A 13,211-nucleotide genomic window follows, 5' to 3' on the forward strand; every position below is an offset into this window, starting at 1 on the left:
CCTGGCAGAACAGGGTAAAGTAGAAGTAATTTTAAAATTCCCTTTTTATGAAAACAGATCTTAATTAAAACTGCAACAATGTCATTGTAACAGCAGGCTTGATGGCTTTAAGCCACTTCAACCTTCATCTTGAAAGAAAGTGGACTTTATTTCATATACTTCTGGATTTCTGTGATTTGTTTGATCTTCCTAAACTGCTAAGCTCTTCTATGTTGAATGAGATTTGAGGTCACAGATCCGTGCAAAACTGCTTTAGTTTAACTGGCTTATAAGTAAAAATGTTAAAAAAAAAAAGACCTAAAAGAAACAAAGAAAATAGCTTATCCTATCTGGCCCTTTAAAAGCAGGAGGGAGGGGGAAAAATTCTTGAGAAATTGGGATGAACTTGAACTGTATAGTTAATTCTGGAGTATGCTAATCTCTTTCAAGAGTAACTCTCTGGCTGGAGTATAAAATGAAATAACTAAATACCTAAGTTTCACCTGCTAGATGCTTTCATTTCTCACCCTCCTTATTTCTTTGTGTAGTTATGTCCTTAACTGAACCCTGGAGGTCAAATTGTAAGGAGTCACTAATGGCTTAATTCCATTGAATTTTAATTTTATAAATGGTGGCTCTTTAATGATTAATCTGCATGATACTTACATCTGTCTAAAAACAGTTTACATGCTTTTTGAGGCTTTCAAATTGGGGAGGGAAAAACACTTCACAAATATCTTCCAGTCTCTGTCCTACTGAAACTTCATAAAGATTTTATATACGTAGAGGGATATATATCTATAGATAAGAAAGGCCACCTCTCTAGGAAGCCTGTTCCAGTGGTTCATTGCCCTCTTGGTAAAGAAACGTTACCCTCTACTTTCCTTCCACAGGAAGATTTAGAGAGCAATGAGGCTGCCTCTCAGCCTCCTCTTCTCTAAACTAGAAAAGCCCAGAGCCTTTAGCTGCTCCTCACGGGACATTCCCTCCAGCCCTTTCAGCAGCTTTGTTGTCCTACTGTGGACACATTCAAGGACATTCCCATCATTCTTAAGTTGTGGAGCCCAGAACTGCAGACTCCAGGTGAGGCCACACCAATGCTGAATACAGCAGATAATCTGTGACTTTGCCTGGCTGGTTATGCTGGGTTTGTACCCCAGGGTGCACCAGCCTCCTTGGCTGCCAGGGCATGCTGCTGACTCCTGTTAAGCCTGCTGCCCACCAGCACCCCCACCTGTCTTTCTGCAGGGCTGCGCTTAAGCCACTTAGCTCCCAGTTTGTTCTTGTGTCCACCATTACTCTGTCCTAGTGCAGAATCTGGCATTTGGACTCAATACATTTCATCCCACTAATCACTGCCTAATACTTCAATCTAATAGATACCTCTGCAAGGCTTCCTGTGTCTCAAGAGAGTCAACTGCACCTCCCAGTTGTGTATTATTTGCAAACTTGATAATAGTGCATTTAACTCCTACCTCCAGTTTATTGATAAATATATTGAACAGGACTGGCCTTTGGAATTGATCCCTGAGGAACGCTGCTGCTGACAGGTCACTAGCCAGGTGTAGCCCCATTTACCAAAACCCTCTGAGCTCAGCCCTTCAGCCAGTTCTTCACCCAGTGCACCATGAACCCTCCCTCCCACAGCTGTCCTGAAGGATACTATGAGAAACAACATCAAAAGCCTTAATAAAATCCAGAAAAACTACATCCAGTGCCTTTCCTTCACCCTCCTAGGCAGGTGACCTTATCATAGAAAGATCTCAAATCAGTTAAACAAGACGTTCTGTTTGTGAAGCCATGTTGACTGTGCCTGATGACTGTGTTATTCTTTAAACACGTTTTAGTAGTAACCAGTATACTCTTTTCCATATCTTTTTTCCAGGAGCTGAGGTTAGAGGAACAGGTCTGTAGTTTCCTGCGTCTTCCATCTCACCCTTTTTGTAAATTGGAACAACATTGTTGCCTGTTCTATTTAATATATTTATCAATAATCTGGATGAGGGGGTCGAGTGCACCCTCAGTAATTTTGCAGATGACATGAAGCTGGTGCGTAGACCTACTTGAGGGTCTTCAAAGGGACCTGGACAGATTGGATCAATGGGCTGAGGCCAATTGTATGAGGTTCAACAAGGCCGTATGCTGGATCATGCACTTGAGCTCAACAACCCCAGGCTACGCCACAGACTTGGGGCAGACTTGGCTGGAAAACTGCCCAGAGGAAAGGGATCTGGGAGTGTTAATCAACAGCCACTGAACATAAGCCAGCGCTGTGCCCAGGTGTCCAAGGAGGCCAATCGCATCCTGGCTTCTATCAGCAGTAATGTGGCCAGCAAGACCAGGGAAGAGATTGTCCCCCTGCACTTGTATTTGAGGTGAAGCCTCACCAGTGACCTTGTCTAGTTTTGGGCCCTTCACTACAGGAGGGACATTGAGGTGGTGGAGCTTGTCCAGATATGGGCAAGAAAGCTGGTGAAGAGTCTGGAGAACAAGTCTGATGAGGAGTGGCTGAGGCAACTGAGAATGTTTAGTCTGGAGAAGAGGAGGCTGAGGGGAGACATGATCACTCTCTAGAACTACCTGAAAGGCTGTAGTGAATTGGAGTTCTGTCTCTTTGCCCCTGTAATGAGTGACAGGACAAGAGGAAATGGCCTCAAGTTGCACCAGGGGAGGTTTAGATTGGAGACTAGGAAGAACTTTTTCACTGAGAAGGTTGTTAGAAACTGGCACAGGATGTCGAGGGAAGTGGTGGAGTCACCATTCCTGGAGACATTTAAAAGATGTATAGCTGAGGTGCTTAGGGGCATGGTTTAGTGATGGGCTTGGCAATGTGAGGTTAGTGGTTTGACTTGATGATCCAAATGAAATGACTCTGTGATTGGCTAGCTCCCACTCATCAGGGACCTCCCAAGACCTCAGGCAGACCATAACATATACTTACCAGACCCTGAGGACTTGCAAACACTCAGCTGATACAGCTATTCCCTCTCAGTTTCAGTGCCCACACACCAGAAGTCACTGTTCTTGCACTTCTGGTCCTCTGGCACAGGGGACAGGGCAACTCAAGTTCTATCAGTGTCATTAAAGACTGAGGCAAAAATTGCACTGAATGCCCCTGCTTTATCTTCATCCTATTAGTCAGATGACGGCATTTAATAATAAGTCCAATGTTTTCTTCAGAACTCATCTTACTATTAATGTACTTAATGAAGTCTTTTAAGAGATCATAGAGCTATTTACAAAGAAAGCAAGCTTCACGTTTCAGATGGGTTTTTGAACAAAGGATTTGGTCTCTGAGGAGAACATAATTACAGGACAGATGAGGTTTGTTTTTTTCCACGAGCTGAGGTCTATACCACAAAGTATCTTTCTGTCTGCTGTGGTGAAGGATGTGCCACTTATTCTTCAAATGTTGAATCTGAATGCTCTTTTGTTTTTCCATTTTTTCTTTCCCTTCCAAGCTGTAGAGGAATTAGCCATAGAGTGACGCGAGTGGTTACTTTCAACTAGATCTACATGTAAAAATGTGTCTTGGCCTTGCATGGATTGGTCTAGGAAGAGCAACTGCTTTCTGCATCCAACCTGTGACCATCTACGTAATTCTGATTCTGTGGAATTGATGCTAGCTGTCAGCTAGGGCAGTGCTGAGTAAGGTACCCTTGAATATGACTTTGCTACTGCCTCTTTCCCTATTGTACTTCTTTATAGATGGGATATTTTTTTTTCTTTTTCAAAAAATTACATCAGTTGTTAAATTTGCCTTTTTCTCTTAGGCATTCTGTACACATGCTATGTTTCATTTATTAATCTTAGTGGTTAGGTGTCTCATTTTACTGGTGTTTATGTGTACATGTGATATTTTTGACTAGCACTTTCCAGTGGGGTTTTGTGTCCTGTGCTGATTCATGCTTCCTTTATTCTGCTACTTCTTAATGTTACGAAACAGTAGGGTACAAGCTGCATGACCCTCTACTACTAATGGAGAACTTTGAGCTAGAGAAAGTCTGAAGTTTTGTTTAGGACAAGGTGAAGTCTACTACTTGCTTCAAATGTGGACTGTTAGCTATCTGACCATATTTTTGTGTTACTTATGTCACCATACCCACTTATTTTCAGTGAAGCATTTAACTTGAAAGCTTGTACCTCTGTCTTTCCCATCATGTTAGCCTTGGACTAAATCCTTTTAACGAGCTCTGTCTGGGGTACTTACATAAAGCATCTGTCTAGATGTTCATGCTTTGTAGCAGTATCTGCCAACCACAAGAAATGAGATTACTCCAGAAATTAAACTTTAAAGGACATTTTGATTTTAAGAACCACTATCTTAAGTCTCATTAGTGGACAAACTCTGCTATATAATGTCTCCTTGGCTGGGCAACAATAGAAGTTCTGGAGGCTTTGTTGAGTAAGGTTCTTTTTTCACTGGGAGTGTAGCTTGGAGGAAGCTCTTTGCCTTTCTGTAAAAATGTATGTGTGAGACATATGGAGAAGAGTGCGGGGCTATATTGGGAGAAGGAGGAGACTGATAAAACAGAAGACTTAGAAGATTAGGATTGTTGCCTGTGAAGACTTAGGGATGGTAAATACTGCCAGCAAACCTTTTCAGGTGTTTGAAAGCATTTTAATACTGGTATCTGAGCTGAAATTTTTTCCTTCTCAGAGATATTTGACTGACTTAAAGTTTAAAGATATTAAACTAGTTGTCTTTGACCAGTCTTATGAAAGCTGCTGAGGATAGGCCACTGAGAGGCCCCTTGGTTCTATGTAGTTGATTATATGGCTCTTTTATAGAAGCCCTCCAGCCCTCTGTAGATGTACTTAAGACAAAGTGGGACCTAAATACTAACTGATGTATGGTTCTGGGCTTCAAAGACTCCAGAAACTGTCTGGGTTTTCCAGACGTCTGCTGTAGAGTTACAGTAGTTTCAAAGATTTTAGCTTCATGCTTTAGAGATTAAACACATACAGGAAGTTAACAAGGCAAATCAGTATTGAGTGTTTAAACTGCTTCCTTTTTTTTTTTTTAGGTATGCATTGATAAAACAGTTTGTAATTCAAACTACAGTAGTAAGCTTTTGCATCTCCATATATAAAACAATATTTTAAAACCCCCATCCCAGAAGGCAGACTTGAAAATAAAATCCCTTTCACCATTTCAGTGATGACCTACCATTTGGATACTTTTAATCCTCAATCTGTATAAAAGTTATGTCTTGCATATTTATCCTTTATGTTTGTGTTTTTTTTTCTGTGGATTTCTGAAGTAATCCTCTGTGTGCTGTATAGCTTGTTCTTCAAATTACATGCGTACAGTCTCCTTGCTTCTAGGCGTATCATTTAGCAAGCTTTAAAACATTAATTTTAAACAAAATTCAGCAGGATAACACATTTGCAACCAGAAGTCATCATTCCACATTCTACATCTCTCAAAACTTATCCTCTTGAAATTGTTCAGTACTTTGTGTATTTTAGTCAGTGGAGCCAAATGGGGCACTTGGCAGAAGAGTCAGTGTTGTACTTGGTAATGAGTGAATCTTTTTACAGTGGCTCTTGTTGAGATTTCTTTCCTCTTGAAGATTTTAAGGGAAAGAAAGAATCCATTCAAAAAGGACTGTGTATACTCAGTTATGCCAGTAGATAGATATTCTGGACTGTTAATAGTATACTGAAATAAGTTTTCCTTTCTCTGTCTTACATTGCATGCATCTGCAGTGGTTTGAGGTTTTTTTCCCATTGTGACTAAGTATCTTTAACATAGAACATGTAGTGAGAGAGTCTAGCATTTCTTCTCTAGTTTATACTGCACCTTTTAAAACCCCTGGAATATGTGTCAGGATAGCTGATCTAATTTCACTGTGAAAGCTGTGCAAGAGTCTCATCCTAAACATTCATATAGTAATTTCAGCTCCCATGCCACCCCATCCCTGTGTGGGTGTTGACCTCCACTGCTGACCTGAGTGGAGAGCTTTTTCATCACAGAATGGATTCAATGAACTGGTTACTGCAGTGCAGTGCTTGCAGACATGTTGATGTAACTGATGGAGGCAGTGAACTGCAGTGCGTGGGCAGGAGTGAGTAGCAGACGCGTGGTACTGAGAACCTCACAAGGTGCCTTTGCTACTGAGACTAATGTAATGTGTAAATATCTCCTTAGCCACCCTGACAGTACAGAGGATTTGAGTTCTAGATAAAGTTCCAATCATCCTGTACTAGGCTGTTGCTCTCAAACATCTGTTCAGTAGTGTTTTTCAATATAGTGCTAATTGCTCTAAAGCAGATTTACTGTTTCTTGAGCCATAGATATACTTGAATAAATCACTGCTGGTTGAAATCATTTAGGTTAATAGGATACTGTCTGACTTAATTTTAGTCAAAACGGAGAATCTATGTTTGGAAGTCACTTTCTTGCCTATGGAGTGTGCCTATCCTGGTGGTAAGGTAGAGGAACCTCTGAATGTGAATGAACTGTCTGTATCTGAGCCCTTTCTAATGTGTAACTTCAAAATAGTTCTTTCTGTAAGCATGTAAACACCTAAATGAGGACCAAGGCTTTGGCCAACTGGTATATCTTGGTAGCAAGCCAACTACCATGTTTGGACTAGGTGGCTACTGCGCCAATAGTTACTGAAATTGAGGTGGGAGCACCATGGTGTTAAAGCTCTAGTATTTTGAAGGCAGATGAAGGAAACTTAGAGTGATTACAGTGAACAAGAGGTGTTGTCTAGGATACTGTCTTGCCTTTGAGAAATCTATGTTGTGACTTTAGTGGTGTCTTGCTCTTCTAGATGCTTTGGCTTTGTGATAAATGCAGTTTCATGAATGTGTCCTTGAAAGAGAGAAGTTTTTTTACCTCTTACAAATTTTTGTTGTCTAAAATGTCTAATCAAGTACTATCAAGGAACTGCTGTACTATCAAGGAAAAGCTGTAGCAACAGCTTTTAAAAATATGGCTGTAGTATTAGTCTCTTATGATTAAATGATCAAGTTTAGAGATCATCTTCATACATTTCTTGCAGAAAGGGCAGCTATATCTTAGCCATAGAAACGGAATTTATAAAAATTTAATGTATGACTAAATGTTCATCAATAAGTCAGAATATTCTCTTGATGCTAGGACCTGTAATGCTTTCATGGAAACACCTCAATATTGAATTTTTGCAAGAGAGTCTCAGTACATTTTTCTTATGTTTATTTCAGTGGGTTTATGATTAGTAATAATTAATTTATGGTGAAGTGCCTCAGAGGTACTCAAACTTTGTGTTTTATTATGCTTTGCTATAGGCCATCATCTCACATTTTTCCATCCTTACAGTCTTTAATTGGGTGTTATCTTTAAATATTTCCAGTTCAAAAAATGGCATTGATTATAAAATTACACGAGCTGTTTTCTTACCTTGAAAAAATTTAAGCTATAACATGAAATAATGTTTGGCTCAAAACTGTTAAGTATGTCTAGATTGCACTTATGCATGTTTAATAAGTTTTTTAATAAACTATTTTTTAATGCCTATTTTTATTCTGTTATTGGAAAGCTAAGTTGAAATTTGTGTTTGTTTGCAGAGAAAGCCACCTGAGTGTGCTAGCAAGTTATGAAACAGTTTGTCTTCTCAAATTTGTAAACAGAAAGGATATTCTCAGCCCCTTTTTTTTTGAATGGTAAGTTGTTCAAGGGAGCTCTTACTGAACATGCCTTCCCACTTACTTTTGCATTTGTGTGGACCTCTTAGAAACAGGTTTTGAAAACTGCAAGTCCTTGCAGTGATGAAGTCTGGAAGTTGTCCACAAGGTTTTGACTTAGCACTGGAAAGGGGGTTTATATTTTTGTGATGTTGAAAGTGTACTGTATTAAGTCTTGAAAGAAATAGAATCATAGAATGGTAGGGGTTGGAAGGGACTTTAGAGATCATCTAGTCCAAACCCCCTGCAGAAGCAGGTTCAGCTAGATCAGGTTGCATAGGAACATGTCCAGGTGGGTCTTGAAAACCTCCAAGGAAGGAGACTCCACAACCCCTCTGGGCAGCCTGTGCCAGGGCTCCCTCACCTGAACAGTGAAATCGTTTTTTCTTATGTTTAAGTGGAACTTTTTGTGTTCCAGCTTCATCCCATTACCCCTTGTCCTGTTGCTAGTTACTATAGAAAAAAGGGATGTCCCAACCTCCTGACACCCACCCTTTAGATATTTATAAATGTTAATAAGGGCGCCCCTCAGTCTCCTCTTCTCCAGACTAAACAGCCCCAGTTCCCGCAGCCTTTCCTTGTACGAAAGATGTTCCATTCCCCTGATCATCTTGGTGGCCCTGCGCTGGACTCTCTCCAGCACTTCCCTGTCCCTCTTGAGCTGAGGAGCCCAGAACTGGACACGGGACTCCAGATGAGGCCTTACGAGCAGAGTAGATGTCAAAATGTCAAAAGCATTGCTGGCCCAGGAGTATAGCATTATTTAAACACTAATATTATTCTGTAGAAAACAGAAATAGATTTACTTTATTCATAGTTGTTCATGAGACTGGATTTATAAATTTGCATTTATTAATTACTTTTACCCTGTATAATCTGTACTTTGCTGATGTGTCATCTTAGAGATTTAAACTAAATCTGCAGAGGTTAAATGTTTGAGTGTTTGCTTCTAAGTGCAACAGATAATAGAAGAGTCACATTTATTGATATTTAAGTACTGTGTTATGGGGATAAAATCCTCCCACCCTCTGGTCTGTCTCAGCAGCAACACACCTGCCACAAACTTTTAGATGAGTGATAGGTGTTGTGTTGTTAGAAGAGTTTGAAAACAGCTGTGTAGCAATTCCTTCACCGTGTGACATAAGATGGGGCCACACTGGGTGGTGCCAGGTAAAAAAAAATGAAGACTCTTGTTTTAGAATCTTAAGTAAATTTGATTTTTTAAAAGATTTTTCTTTTCTTTTTTAGGGTGCTGCAGCTCCTCTGCTTCTGTAGTGGGACAGAGAACTCTTTTGAGTAGGGGAAGAAGCTGGAAAGCAGGTTAGTTGTCCTTTTGTCCGATGAGGTTGAGTAACATTAGCTTCTTAGAGAGATGGCTTACTTCCTGCCATCTTCAGCTGAAACCACAGCCAGTCTTGCTTCCCGGTCTCTGGGAAAAGCGAAGTATGTAGCGGTGTTTTAGGGTACTGTTGACTTTGCCTGTGTCCTATAACCCTAGCTCTGATCCTTTGACACACTTGATCTCCTCAGCTGAAATTCACATATTCCTATTTTCAGTTCTGATTATTTGCTTGATGATATTCAAGATGCTGATCTGTGTATATGTTGTGAAAGAGACTGCACCTGAAAGTAGTAAAAACTCAGGAGTTCTGGTAAACACTATGTACACATACATTCACAATGTCAAGAAAGAAACTTGGAGGGATGAAGGCGTCAGGAAGTTATATGGTGCATACAGAAATGTCTAAGTATGGCAACAACCTTTGAAAGAGAAGGATGAAAGAAAACTCACTCTTCCTCATTCTGCTCCTCCTGCAATTACCATTAGATGGTAAGGTAACTTGATGGTTATGTACTGAAATTCTTTTGGAGAAAAAAAAATCACCTGCCGTAAGTTTCAAAGGCATAGGAATTAGTCCGAAAAAAATTGTTAAACCAAACATGTATCAAAAATGGAAAATATGCTTCACTGCTACATTATTAGTGTATTGCTAATTTAATGGGACAGTGAGATTTATTCCTATTAATATGTATTTACAGGTCACCTGTTATCCATAGGTCTGTGCATACATCAATGCGTGCAAAGGTCTCTCCATAGCTCATACATACCTATGGTGCCTCCAGTAGTTGACTTGAAGACCCCTGGTCTCTCCAGTGTCTGGCCCCCAGACTCTAGTAGCTGACTTCACAGAACTCTTCTCCTGCTTTTGGGATTAAAAAAAGTCACAGTTGTCATATTTTAACTCCCAGTATTTCTTTTTTGGTTTGTTTTTTTTTATATTAGAAGTTTAACATTTGTTACAGCACTGTTACATTTCAGTTGTATTCCATGCTGCACATAAACATCACTGCTTTCCCAGTTCCTGGGAGGTGGAGAGATTGTTTGTTAGAGGAATAAAAACCTAGACATATTTTAATTACCTATATTGCATTTATTAAAACTTAAAAAATGATTGAGATATTTGATGTTCATACTCAGTCTAATATTAACAAATATTTTCTGTTTATGCTAGTCATGTAGAGTTCAATTAAAACATACCTATTTAATGTATTCATGTATCAGAAATGTTCTATAGGATATACAATTTGAGAACTCTATCTGATCAAAAAAATAAGCTTGTATTTTAAAAAATCATTAGTTTCTGCAGGAATATAATTCTTTTCTTAACAGTCTTCGTGAAAGCATTTCACTTACAAATAATAATTAAAAACTTAAATGGTTTAGTTTATTCCTGCATACATAATAAGATACTTTCACTTTCAATCAAGTAATTAATTTTGTCACCTGGATTATAATTGTGCCATGTCTTTTCTTGCTTCTCTGGATTTCCAAGTGTGTTTTATTCATGTAAACATCCACCAAAATGTCAAATACAACTAATAGATGTTCATGAAAGTGGCCAATTCTGTAACGTACACTGGCCATTTTAAACTTCCATTGTAATCCTACAGTACTACACGACAAAATGTCTCCACAAGCCAAGTTAGAATGTGTAGTCAGGAAGAAAATACCAAATGCAGGGCTTGAAAAGAGACCCTGATGCTTACCAGCCCCAAATATCAATTCACTAGACCAGCTGAAAAGCTCCTTTGTCATCACATAAAAGCAATTAAAAAACACCCACATTTGTATTTACACATAGAAAAATGTTGCTTTTTCAGTTATATGTTGTGAAAAAGATGTTAAAATTATGCTTGTGAATGCTTTGTGGATAAGACTGTTTCTGTCTTTAGAAATACTTTTATTGTGAAAGCAGCTTAGATATTTTTAGTCAGGGTCAACTCAAATTTATTTGCAAAGACTTTTGCCAGTACCATCTGACTCTTCAGTCATGTAACTTGTGTCCTTTGTGGTTGGCACATTATTAGAGTGATTTAGTAACTTAAATTCTTGATTTTAAAACTAGTAAGAAAAGTTTCCTCTGAATTTTCTTTAGAAGACTACTGTTTGCTTTTTCCCTGAAGGAAAGAATTTTTTCAGAATAGGGGGGAGAGTGTGAAAGGTAGATTGGGCAGGAGAGAGAAATATTCTTCTGGAGAATGGGGAAGGGTTTTTCTTTTAACTACTTGGCCAACCAAAATATGAAGGTCATTAATTATATAGCAGTGAAATGGGGGAAGAAGTAGGACAATGTTTCCCAAATGGTCTCCTGAGGAGAAAAAAGGCCTACAAGAGAGGAGAAAGTATCCCAGAATCCTTCCATTACAAATAGTAAAACCAAAAAGAGTCACAACTGGTTTACAAGAGACTGCCTTAAAATGTTATAGAGAATCACAGAATCTTAAGGATTGGAAGGTACTCAAAAGATCATCTAGTCCAATCCCCCTGCCAGAGCAGGACCACATAGAGTAGGTCACACAGGAACTCATCCAGGTGGGTATTGAATGTCTCCAGAGAAGGAGACTCGACAACCCATCTGGGCAGCCTGTTCCAGTGCTCCCTCACCCTCACAGTGCAGAAATTCTTCCATATGTTTCTTTGGAACCTCTTCTATTCCAGCTTTTACTTGTTGCCTCTTGTCGTGTCATTGACTGTCATTGAGAAGAGCCTGGCTCCATCCTCCTGACACCCATGCTTTATGTATTTGTAAACATTAATGAGGTTACCCCTCAGCCTCTTCCAAGCTGAAGAGCCGCAGCTCCCTCAGCCTTTCATCATAAGGGAGATGCTCCACTCTCTTCATTGCCTTTGTGGCCCTGTGCTGAACTCTCTCCAACAGCTCCCTGTCCTTCTGGAACTGAGGGGCCCAGAACTGGATGCAATATTGCAGATGCAGGCTCATGAGGACAGAGTAGAGGGGGAGGAAAACCTCTCTTGACCTACTAACATACAGCCCTTGTAACACACCCCAGGATGTCATTGGCCTTCTCGGCCATGAGGGCATGTTGCTGGCTCATGCTCATCTTGCTGTCCACCAGGACCCACGGGTCCCTTTCCCCTGTGCTACTCTCTAAGAGCTCATTCCCCAACCTGTACTGGTACATGGGGTTCTTCTTTCCCAGATGTAAGACTCTACACTTGCCCTTGTTGAATTCCTTTAGATCTCTCTCTGCCCAACCCTACACCTTGTCCAGGTCTCCTTGAATGGCAAGTGCTTCTCAGTGCTGCTCTCAATGCATTCTCCACCCAACCTCTATTTGTGTTTGGGATTATCATGACCCATGTGTAGGACCTTGCACTTGGCCTTCTCAAACCCGTCCAGGTCCCTCTGGATGGCATCCATTCCCTCCAAGCATATTGACTGCACCACTCAGCTTGGTGTCATTGGCAAACCTGTTGAGGTAGCCCTTGCTCCCGCTGCCTGTATCACCAACAAAGATGTTAAATAGTGCTGATCCTAATACCAACCCCCGAGGAATGCTCCTCAGCACTTCTTTGCACTTGGACATTGAGCTGTTGACTGCCACTCTTTAGAGTGCGACCATCCAGCCAATTCCTTATCCACTGAGTGGTCCATTTGTCAAGGTCATGTCATGTGGGACCACATCAGATGATTTTTAGACGTTTTGGACTTAGCTACATGGATTTGAGGAACTTAATATTTTCCAGTTATAGACTGGCAAGATGAGTTTAATGTTAATACAGAAAGAGAAGTAATTTGGTAAAACTGGCATCTGTGCTGTGAGAGCTTTAACATGCCCATCATGTTTTAAAGATAATGATATGAGCACATACAGAAATATTTTTCATTATCACTGTCAGAGACTGGGAAGTTCTGTGCTACTTCAGTACTGCAAATAAATGCAATCATTGGCTGCTTCTCTGAACTTTTGCTATGATTGGCATCGTAATAACTTCCCTTCTGAATTATGCAGCTAATGCATAGGGATCTGCTTGAAGATGAAGCTTAAATTTTGTCTGCCTGTGCAATGATTAACTAAATCAGTTTCTAAATTTAACTGATGTGGTTAAATTGCTTCTTGAACTGTGTGTAGATTAGTCTCTAATGACTTGATTTTTTTTTTTCCATACTTTTAGCCTATAGTCTCAGTAGATTCCATTGACTAGTTTAAAATGTAGTTAAGAGCAATTTAAGTATTGATAGGTTTGAGTT

At 39.9% G+C, this 13,211-nt stretch overlaps 1 protein-coding gene across 3 annotated transcripts in view; it reads left to right on the top strand.

The window, feature by feature from the left end:
* WASF3 (WASP family member 3) overlaps positions 1-13,211 on the top strand; it is a 79,820-nt gene that overhangs the window by 16,839 nt on the left and 49,770 nt on the right. For all 3 annotated transcript variants that reach the window (XM_062020423.1, XM_062020421.1, XM_062020422.1), the window contains 2 exons: positions 7,540-7,635; positions 8,905-8,976. The gene's annotated coding sequence lies outside the window, so the exon portion shown is untranslated. The remainder of the gene's footprint in view (positions 1-7,539; positions 7,636-8,904; positions 8,977-13,211) is intronic.

This window comes from Colius striatus, chromosome 1, assembly GCF_028858725.1.
Source record: "Colius striatus isolate bColStr4 chromosome 1, bColStr4.1.hap1, whole genome shotgun sequence".
Classification (NCBI taxonomy): Eukaryota; Metazoa; Chordata; class Aves; order Coliiformes; family Coliidae; genus Colius; species Colius striatus.